Source organism: Cervus elaphus, chromosome 31 (genome assembly GCF_910594005.1).
Source record: "Cervus elaphus chromosome 31, mCerEla1.1, whole genome shotgun sequence".
In the NCBI taxonomy this organism is placed as follows: Eukaryota; Metazoa; Chordata; class Mammalia; order Artiodactyla; family Cervidae; genus Cervus; species Cervus elaphus.
In genome coordinates this window covers 8,842,527-8,852,415 of record NC_057845.1, presented here as the reverse complement: position 1 = coordinate 8,852,415, position 9,889 = coordinate 8,842,527, and the positions used below count along the sequence as shown (strand labels likewise).

The following is a 9,889-nucleotide window of genomic DNA, read 5'->3' as shown; positions in this document are numbered from 1 at the left end:
GGTTCTATGTTGTTTCTTTCTTTTTTTTTCAAATGTATTAACATTTTTAAAATTTAGTTTTAATTGGAGGATAATTGCTTCCTGATGCGGTGTTGGTTTCTACTTTACAACAGCGGGAATCAGCTATATGTATACATATATCCCCTCCCTCTTGAGCCTCCCTCCCACCCCGTCTCATCCCACCCTCTAGGTCATCACAGATTGGTTCTACCTTCTTTTTTTTTAAATTATTTTTTAATTGGAATATAATTGCTTTACTTTGTGTTGATTTCTGCTGTACAACATCATGAATCAGCCATGTGTGTACATATATCTGCTCTCGTGTGAGCCTCCTTACCACCTCCCCCATTCCACCTGTCTAGGTCATCACAGAGCACAGAGCTGAACAACCTGTGGATACAATAGCCGCAGATGCTTAGACTACAAGGAGAAAAGAAACGAGAAGAGAGGTGGTGAGGTGAGAGAGAAGGAAGAGCTGTCATCACTGAATTCTTTGAGAGAAACCGTCAAGAGGTTTGAGGCCTCAAGATACAGTGGCATCCATGAGTCAGAGAAGGCTTGAACTAAGAGGAAGTTTTGATTAATTAATTAGACATTACTGCCATATTCATTGTTACTTTAAATTTTTGTTCATGGTGCTCTCTCTGCCTGGGGAGCCTTCTCTCTCTGCCATTCCCTGCTGAACTCCTATTAATGATTAGGTCTCCACCTCACTGATATAATATTTCTGCTCAAATGTCTCCTTGGGCCCCTGGAGACTGGGCTTGGTGCCATCCTTTGCCTTCTTATCTTACTCTCTTTTAGAACTTGTCATACTGATAGAAATAGCATCCTGAACTGCCCGTTTTTCTGAATGAGCTGGGAGCTCCTTGAGGACAGTAGCTGTGTCTCATTGCAAGTTGTATCTCCAGAATATTTTTTAGGGCTTGGCACCTGGTGGGTATTTAATGGATTTTTGATAGCTGGAGGAAGGAATGAAAGGTTGAATGAAGACTCTACCCCTGCTCTCTCACTGGCATTTAAGACACTGTTTGGTGTGAAGCATCAAGAAAGGTGAGGTAGAAGTGGTGGTGAAACAGAGGAATTGAACACCATTCCTGGCCTTTGAGAGCCTGCAGCCTGGATAACACCTGTGACTCATGGTGTAATACAAGTTACATAATACAGTACGACAGAGCAAGAGAGGAGATTAGAGGTGCTCAGTTTACTAAATAAATATAGAGAATTCCCATTTAAATTTGAATTCAAGATAACCAGTAATATGTATAAGTCTCATGAAACATTTGGGACATACTATATTGTTGGACTTCCCTGGTGGCTCAGTGGGAAAGAATCCACCTGCCAATAATGCAGGAGACATGGGTTCCATTCCTGGGTTGGGAAGATCCCCTGGAGGAGGGAGAGATGGCAACCCACTCCAGTATTCCTGCCTGAAAAATTTCATGGGCAGAGGAACCTGGAGGACTACGGTCCACGGGGTTGCAAAGAGTCAGACAGGACTTAGCAACACCATTAAAAGTTGTTGTTGATCAACATTAAGATTTGACTGGACCTCATGTATTTTATCCACTTTATGAGAAAGGAAAGCAGCCTATAAGGGATTATTTTTATATTTTTATGGGGGGAATGCAAGGGAGAATATTTGAGAAAGAGAGATAATCCAGGAAAGATTTTCTAGAAAAGATACCAACTGAGTTGAATTGCCAAAGATGTGAGCCAAAATGTGAAGGAATGAGTTCCCACAGAGACATCTCAGGGGAAAAGACAGGGGAGGTTCAGAACAGGCTGGAATCTGGTTTCACCAGTGTGAGAAGTGTGAGAAACCCAGCTAGATGGTTGAGGAGGGTTGGGTGACTCCACATGAGTCAAAGTCTCACTCCTCTGAGCACTCCCGCCCCCTTCATCTTGGCCAAAGATTGTGTAGAGACAGGATGGGGCCTGGGTGAAAGTTCCAACCTTACCTAGATGAGCAGGGTTGGGCATTTGTCTCTCTTTGTAAAAAATGAAGAAGAAACACCAGTAGCATTTTGCAAGGGTCATGAATTGCTCAACCATTTGCATTTTTTTCAAACACTGGTGTCAAAACAGCATTTCTAGTGAGGAAGAAGTGAACACTAATAGTGACTTATCAAAACAAGAAGAAAGACGTGGGAAATACTAACAATACTAAAAACTTTAATGGCATTTGTAATGTTAGTTTTTTCCAATTTTTTATTAAAACATTTATTTGTAACAACATTATATAGTAAATATAGTAATATGCTATATGGAAAATATATAATGAAACAGACAAAAATAGCTTATTCCTGATGTTGGAAAGAGGTGGAAATACAATACTTCTATAATCTTTGGGAATTTTGGTTTTGGCCCTACCCTGAGGCATGCAGAATTCCCCTGACCAGGGATTGAACTCATGCCCCCTGCATTGGAAGTATAGTCTTAACTGCAGGACCACCAAAGAAGTCTTATTTTTATAATCTTATTGAGCACTTACTATGTTCCAGGTAACAGCATATGTAATTTCCCTTAATCTTGACAATAATACTATAATACTATTGTATATATAAGTTCATGGGCTTCTCAGTGGGCTCAGTGGTAAAGAATCCACCTGCTGATGCAGGAGATGTAAGAGGGGTGGGTTCAATCCCTGGGTCAAGAAGATCCCCTGGAGGAGGAAGTGGCAACCCATTTCAGTACTCTTACCTGGAAAAACCCATGGACAGAGTAGCCTGGTGGGCCATAGTCCACAGGGTCTCTATGGTCAAGAGTTGGACATGGCTGAATGAGCACGCATGCATACCTCTATAAGTACATACAATACTATAACAAGTTATCATGCAAATATTGCTAGGGTTCATAAGGTTTATTTGCTTATCCATGATCATTCAACTAGCTATTAATTATTTTAGAATTCAATCTGATTTGAATCCAGCATCTACATTGTTTCCATTTATCACACTTAGAGTGTTAACCACTCAGTCATGTCCAACTCTTTGATGGGAGTTGTAGCCCACCAGGCTCATCTATCCATGGAATTCTTCATGCATGATTACTGGAGTGGGTAGCCATTCTCTTCTCCAGGAAATGTTCCCCATCCAGGAATCAGACCCAGGCATCCCACATTTCAGGCAGATTCCTTACCGTCTGAGTCACCAGGGAAGCCCTCTATCACACTTAGAGACTCATATATAAACAATTACTGAACACTTGTGGCATAATCAGTGTGGGAACAGAAAGGAGAGAGCATCTAATTCTGTCTTGTAGACATCAAGGGTCATTTTGCAGGGGAAGTGATGCTTGAGTAGTGATGGACAGAATTATTTCACCTCCTAATAAGATTAATAACAGGAAATGTATGAAGAATACTCACAAGTTAAAAAAGCATTAATAATTTTAAAAACAGATATGGAAGTTCACTCTAAAAACCTCTCATTATGTTTCTGTAATCTTCTATTAAGTGTGCCACATTGATGACACACACTTAAATTCTCATACTTGTTCCCTTTTTCTGTGAAACACCCACTAGTATCATTAGTCTATCATTAGTCATAGTCATTAAATGGTCATTATTTATAATCTTCAGCTACTTTTATGATCATAGTTTGGTACTAATTTTGTTAGAAACACTATACTTTCACATAGAAATGTTTTAAATGTCTTTACAATTCTATAACCTACATGACTAGTTATATAGTTGAATTGACTAAATTATTTCAATTATATAAAATTTTACTTACATAATTGGAATGATATTATAGTTGTAAAATATTCAATTCTGTAATTATGTAGGATTGAAATAAGTAAAAAGAAAGATCTGGTATTTTAGCAACCTATTCCCTGGAGAATGTCTGAACAATCTTATTCTTATAATAAAAAAAATACAACTGTAGAAATAAAACTTGAAAACAAAATGCTTTTCAATTTTTTTTATCTCGAGACATTAATTAAATTTTCATTTAAAGTATCAGAATGTTGGTCTTGAATATACTCTTGGGAGATGGGCTAATATTGCTGTTTCAAGTTAAATCTGGGTTCCACATCCTCTCTCCAGGAAGTCCTTTCAACAAATCTTAACTCATTTTGGTTAAACTTTTTGTATGTTGCTTTAGAAGCTTTGCAAATTTTTTTTGGGGGGTGTAGAAGAAGCTATTCAAAAATGCCCAGAGCACTGCTCTTTACTTTGTGAACTTACACAGCCATATTTGACAGACAGATCTTCTAATAATAACTGTTCAGAAACTATAATAAGAAGACAGCTCTGGCCTTGGCTAGAAAATTTGCAAGGAAGATAACTTGTTTGGATGTGTCCTCAGGAAGTCATATAAATTTGAAGTTTATACTTATTAAAGGATACATTTTCAATGATGATAAAATTATGACTTTCATAAAATATAAAATGAACATGTATCAAATATTTTAACTCAGGAATTAACAAGAGACCAATAGATTCTTCAACCAGTTCAAAAGCGAAGTACACATTTATAGTTGGATAAAAAATGTGAAGTGAATTTATAAATAGATGCAAAACTGGTAACACTGGTTAATACTCACAGGAGTGCAGTTTGCATTTTTAGGGACAGGAATTATTTGCATTGCAATCACTTTTCTCTAAGTTAACTTCTGTATCTAAAAAGATCTGAAATAGCCCAGTTAGTGGAAAACAAAGGTGTAGGTAACCCAGATGGATGAGCTGGACAGGACACTTAGTAAATTTCAAAATGTTTAACACTTTTTTTCTCATGTATTTTTTTCTTTAAAAAGTGCTTTTGGTGCATCTGACATCTTTGTATTTATAAATAATTCAAGATTCAGAAATAGCTAGTGAATAAAGTTAATTAATGGGGATTAAAGATTCACATAGAACTTCTCAGGTGGCTCAGACAGGAAAGAATCTGCCTGCAATGTGGGAGACCTGGGTTCGATCCCTGGGTTGGAAAGATCCCCTGAAAGAGGGCATGGCTACCTGGTCCAGTATTGTTGCCTGGAGAATCCCCACGGACAGTGGAGCCTGGAGGGCTACAGTCCGCGGGGTCACAAAGAGTCACACACGACGGAGCGACTAAGCAGCAGCAACAGAGGTTCACGCAGCATGTGGCTCTGAAATTCGTTTCGGATAATAAAGCGAAAATAAGTATTCTTCTGACGATCTGGTATCAACTAGTGATACTTTCAAATGCAAGCTGAAATGTCATTCTAGTTTCTATACATGGTTCATGAGTTTCAGCATAAGCACGATGAATGATTTGGATCAGTTACCTGGCTCCCGCAGGCCCTCTGCCACTCACAGATCCACCTCTATAATAGTAACCGGTGAATAAGAACAATAAAGGTAAAGCTATGACAGCCAAGTCTTACTGAAACGTGTACCAGCACTGTGTTTTATTTCTAATTTTCTTAAGCTGTTTTACCTATAACTTTTAAAATTTAATTTTTATAACACCACATTCAGTGGGTATAATTATACTTGTTTTATGGAATAGCAATTCATGCCTTCCTTACTCTTTCTTTTCAGTAAAGAAGAAAAAAATTTCAGCAAACACATTTCATCGAATGATCTGAATTATTTTATTTCAAAGGCAGTACAGCTCAGCAAACCAAACAGCAGTCCTTTTCTGGCTCTGGCTTCAACAACTTGGCTTCTTCCTCCTCAGTTTTAAGCAATGGATAGCACTGTATAATAGCTGATGTTTAATATCTGTGCAGTGCTTTGAGAAATCTCTCAAGGTATGAAAACCTCAATTATTCCTCTTTTTATGAGTGGAGAGTCCTAGAAAGGATGTGAGTGCTTTACCTTAACAGACAGATTTCAGGTCTGGAACCGCGGACTTTGAGCCATCCGGAGAGAAAACATTTGAATGAGTAATGCAATGAAATTACAAAACAAGCATTGTTTGGGGAACTGAGATACTATCTGGACCGCCCACATTGGAAAGGTAATTTACGTTCACACTTATCTTCTTCTTTGCATTCCTTCCTCTTCTTTTTTCTTTGTCTGTTTTCTCTTTACAGGCTTTGCATGACTCAAGAGTCACTTAGTACTTGACTACACACAAAAAGAAATATGCTGAATTTGCCTTTCTGTTTTGCATACACTGAGGAATTAATTTTAGTATATGTCACCTCTATTTTTACAGGTGATTCACGTCTTAAACTCTATCTTGCCCTTCATTTCAATTTCCCTGCTTTACATTGTGGTACAAAGAAAGCAAAAAGGTGTCACTATAGCAAGGGCTTCCCTGGTGGCTCAGATGGTATAGAATCTGCCTGCAACGTGGGAGACCTGGGTTCGATTCCTGGGTTGGGAGGATCCCCTGGAGGAGGGCATGGCAACCCACTTCAGTATTCTTGGCTGGAGAAGCCCCACAAAAAGTTGGACACAGCTGAGTAACTAGCACACATAGGAAGAGCACCCTCTAAATAAAGATGACTTCCCCCAGGCCTGACTGGACTTTCTCCACCCCATCGATGGAAAGGGTTAGAATGAGGAAGAAGCATGAGTCATTACTATTGACACACCCTCAGGAAAACCCCTGTTCCATCTTCCTCATGTTGCTCTCTCTGGCCAAGGTCCCAGGTTACAGGTTTCAGGACACATAATCAGGAGTTTTGTCTAAAAATGCAACATCAGTTTGCTTATAAACAGAAAGAAGGACAGACATTAAAAAAAAAAAAAAAAAAAAAAACTTTGTTCGAAGAACAGAAGAATGGATTTGATCTAAACATTTACTAAACTGATTATTTCCATGTGGGAGTGTAATTTCCCTCTAAGGTTGTCAGGAGGACTCCTGGATTGGCTCACTCATGCACATCCTGTGGCCAAGTGGCTGAAGTACGTGCAGTATTGTTTTTGTGGGGAAGACAGTTTGTTTAACAGGGACATATTCAGCAAAATAAAAAGGTAACCATGAAATAAGATAGAATATGCAGAAACCATATATCTGATAAGGGGTTAAAATCCAAAATATGTAAGAAACTCATACAACTCAATAGCAAAAAAAAAAAAGAAAAAGAAAAAAGAAAAATTCTGATTAAAAAAAATGGGCAATGGAACCAAATAGATATCTTTCCAAAGAAGATATACAAATGGCCATCAGGTACATGAAAAGATGCTCAACATCACGAATCATCAAGGAAATACAACTGAAAACCACCATGGTACCACTTCACACATGTTAGAATGGCTGGTATCAAAAGACATGACATAACAAATGTTAGCAAGGATGTGGAGAAAAGGGGACCCCTGTGCCCTGCTGGGGGGAGTGTAAACTGGTGCAGTTACTACAGAAACAGGATGGCAGTTCCTCAAAACTAAAAATAGAGCCGTCTTATGACCCATCTATCCCACTTCTCATAATATAGTCAAAGGAAATGAAATCAGGATCTTGAAGACATATCTACACTCCCATGGTCACTGTAGCATTATTCACAACAGCCAAGGTAAGGAAACAAGTGTTTGTCTACTGATGAGTGGACAAAGAAGCTATAAATACCATATATTTCCTTTGTATATAGTATTCTTTAGCCAGAGAAGGCAGGAAATGTCGCTATCTGTGACAACATGGATGGGCCTTGAAACACTGTATTATCTCCCTTAAATCTGGAATCTAAAAAAAAAAATCAAACTCATGGAATCAGGGAATGGCGGTTATCAGGGGTAGTGGGTAGAGAAAATGAGAAGATATTGGTCAAAGACTATAAACTTTCAGTTGTGAGAAGAATAAGCTCTGGGGAATCTAACATACAGCGTGGTGATTACAGTTAAGAGTATTATATTATATAAGGGCTCCCCTTGTGACCCAGCGGTAAGAAATCCATCTTCTATTCAGCATCTACAGGTTCAATCCTTGTGTCAGGAAGATCTCTTAGAGGAGGAAATGGCACCCCACTCCAATATTCTTAGCTGAAAACTCCCATGGACAGAGGAGCCTGGTGGGCTTCAGTCCACTGGGTCGCAAAGAGTCAGACGTGACTTAGGAACTAAACGACAACAACATATTATATGCTTGTAAGTTGTTAAGAGACTACATCTTAAATGTTCTCATCATAAAAAAGAAATGGTGATAACATGAGGTAATGGAGTTGTTAACTGACCCTGCTGCGGTGATCTTTTTACAATACAGAAGTGGTGTTAAATCAAGACATTGTACACATTGAATTGAACAATCCTGTATGTTAATTATATATCAATAAAGTTGAAAGAAATGAGGTATACAATTCAGTAATTTTCAGTAAATACACAGAGCTGTGCAAATATCACCACTATTTAATTTCAGAAGGTTTTTATTACTCCCCCCCCAAACATTGTACTCATTAACAATCATCCCTCCTTTTTCAACCCCTAGCAACCATTAATCTGCTTTCTGTTACTATGGATTTGCCTATTGTGGACTTTTTATATAAATGTGGTCATACAATCTGTAGCCTTTTGAATTTTTTTTTTTCACTCACAAAAATAAGTTTTAAGTTTTGTTCATGTTGTTGCATGTGTCAGTACTTCATGCTGAATAATAATCCATTACATAGATTTACTGAATTTTATCTATTTAGTAGCTGATGGACATTTGAGTTGTTTTCACTTTTTAGCTATTATGACAATGTTGTGTGGATATTAATTTATAAATCTGAGGGGAGCGTATGTTTTCAATTCTCTTGGGTAGGAGTAGAAACTGATGTATACCTAGGAATTTCTGGGTCAATTTTATGCTTAACTCTGAGGAACTGCTTTCCAATGTGGCTACATCAGTTTGCATTCTTGCCAGCAATGTCTGGGAGTTTCAACTTTTTCACATCCTTCCCAATAGTTCTTTAAAAAAAAAAAATAGAAATAAAATGAAAATGCCACTGCAGAGAAAATACAGAGTCCTGTACAGAAATCGAGGAAAGGGCAGAGCACCTAAGGAAAAACAATAAAAAGACCACACAAGGAGAGCTGGACATCCCAGGTCAGGGCTCTTGGCTGGAGACGTGCTTTGAGTGGGTTTTTTGCAGGTTCTTCTTAAGGGCTGTGGGTGTTTTTCCCAAGCTCAGCAGCGTATGTGTTCAAAGGGCTATGATGTTGGGCTCTGAGCAGGCTCAGGCTGGCCAGCAGAGTGCTTCTGATGTCATACTGGGTGGGTCACTCACCTTTCTGAATGTCCAGGCAGCTGTTACCCTGGGCGCCCACAGTGTGGAGGGGGGAGGGTGTGAGCAGCTTCACCATGAGCGTTCTGGAAGTGTAGCCACTGGGGAACTCCAGGGACAGCTCATACCTCAGGTCTTCATACACCCCAGTGCCAACTGTTCCGTGAACGGTCTCTACCCATTTAAAAAGGTTGTCCAATTCAAGGAAAGCAGAAATTCCTTTATCGCCAGACATTGTGAAGGTCATCAGCTCCCGGAAAATTCTTAAAGAGATGAGAGTACCAGATGACCTTACCTGTCTCCTGAGAAACCTGTATGTGGACATGGAGAAATGGACTGGTTCACAATCGGGAAAGGAGTATGACAAGGCTGTATCTTGTCACTTTCTCAGTTAACTTCTGTGCAGAGTACATCATGCAAAATGCCGGGCTGAATGAATCATAAGCTGGAATCAAGACTACTGGGAGAAATATTAACAACCTCAGATATGCAGATGATACCACTCTAATGGCAAAAGTGAAGAAGAACTAAGGAGCCTCTTGATGAGGGTGAAAGAGGAGAGTGAAACAGCTGGCCTGAAACTTAACATTAAAAAACTAAGATCATGGCATCTGGTCTCATCACTTCATGGCAAGTAGAAGGGGAAATAGTAGAAGCAATGACAGATTTTATTTTCTTGTGCTTGCAAATCACTGTGGATGGTGACTGCAGTCATGAAATTAAAAGACACTGGCTCCTTGAAAGGAAAGCTGTGACAAACCTAGACAGT

The 9,889-nt window shown here is 38.9% G+C and overlaps 1 pseudogene; it reads right to left on the bottom strand.

The window, feature by feature from the left end:
* Positions 1–8,943: 8,943 nt before the first annotated feature.
* LOC122687348 lies at positions 8,944–9,367 on the bottom strand (annotated as a pseudogene).
* Between the last annotated feature and the right edge of the window lie 522 nt (positions 9,368–9,889).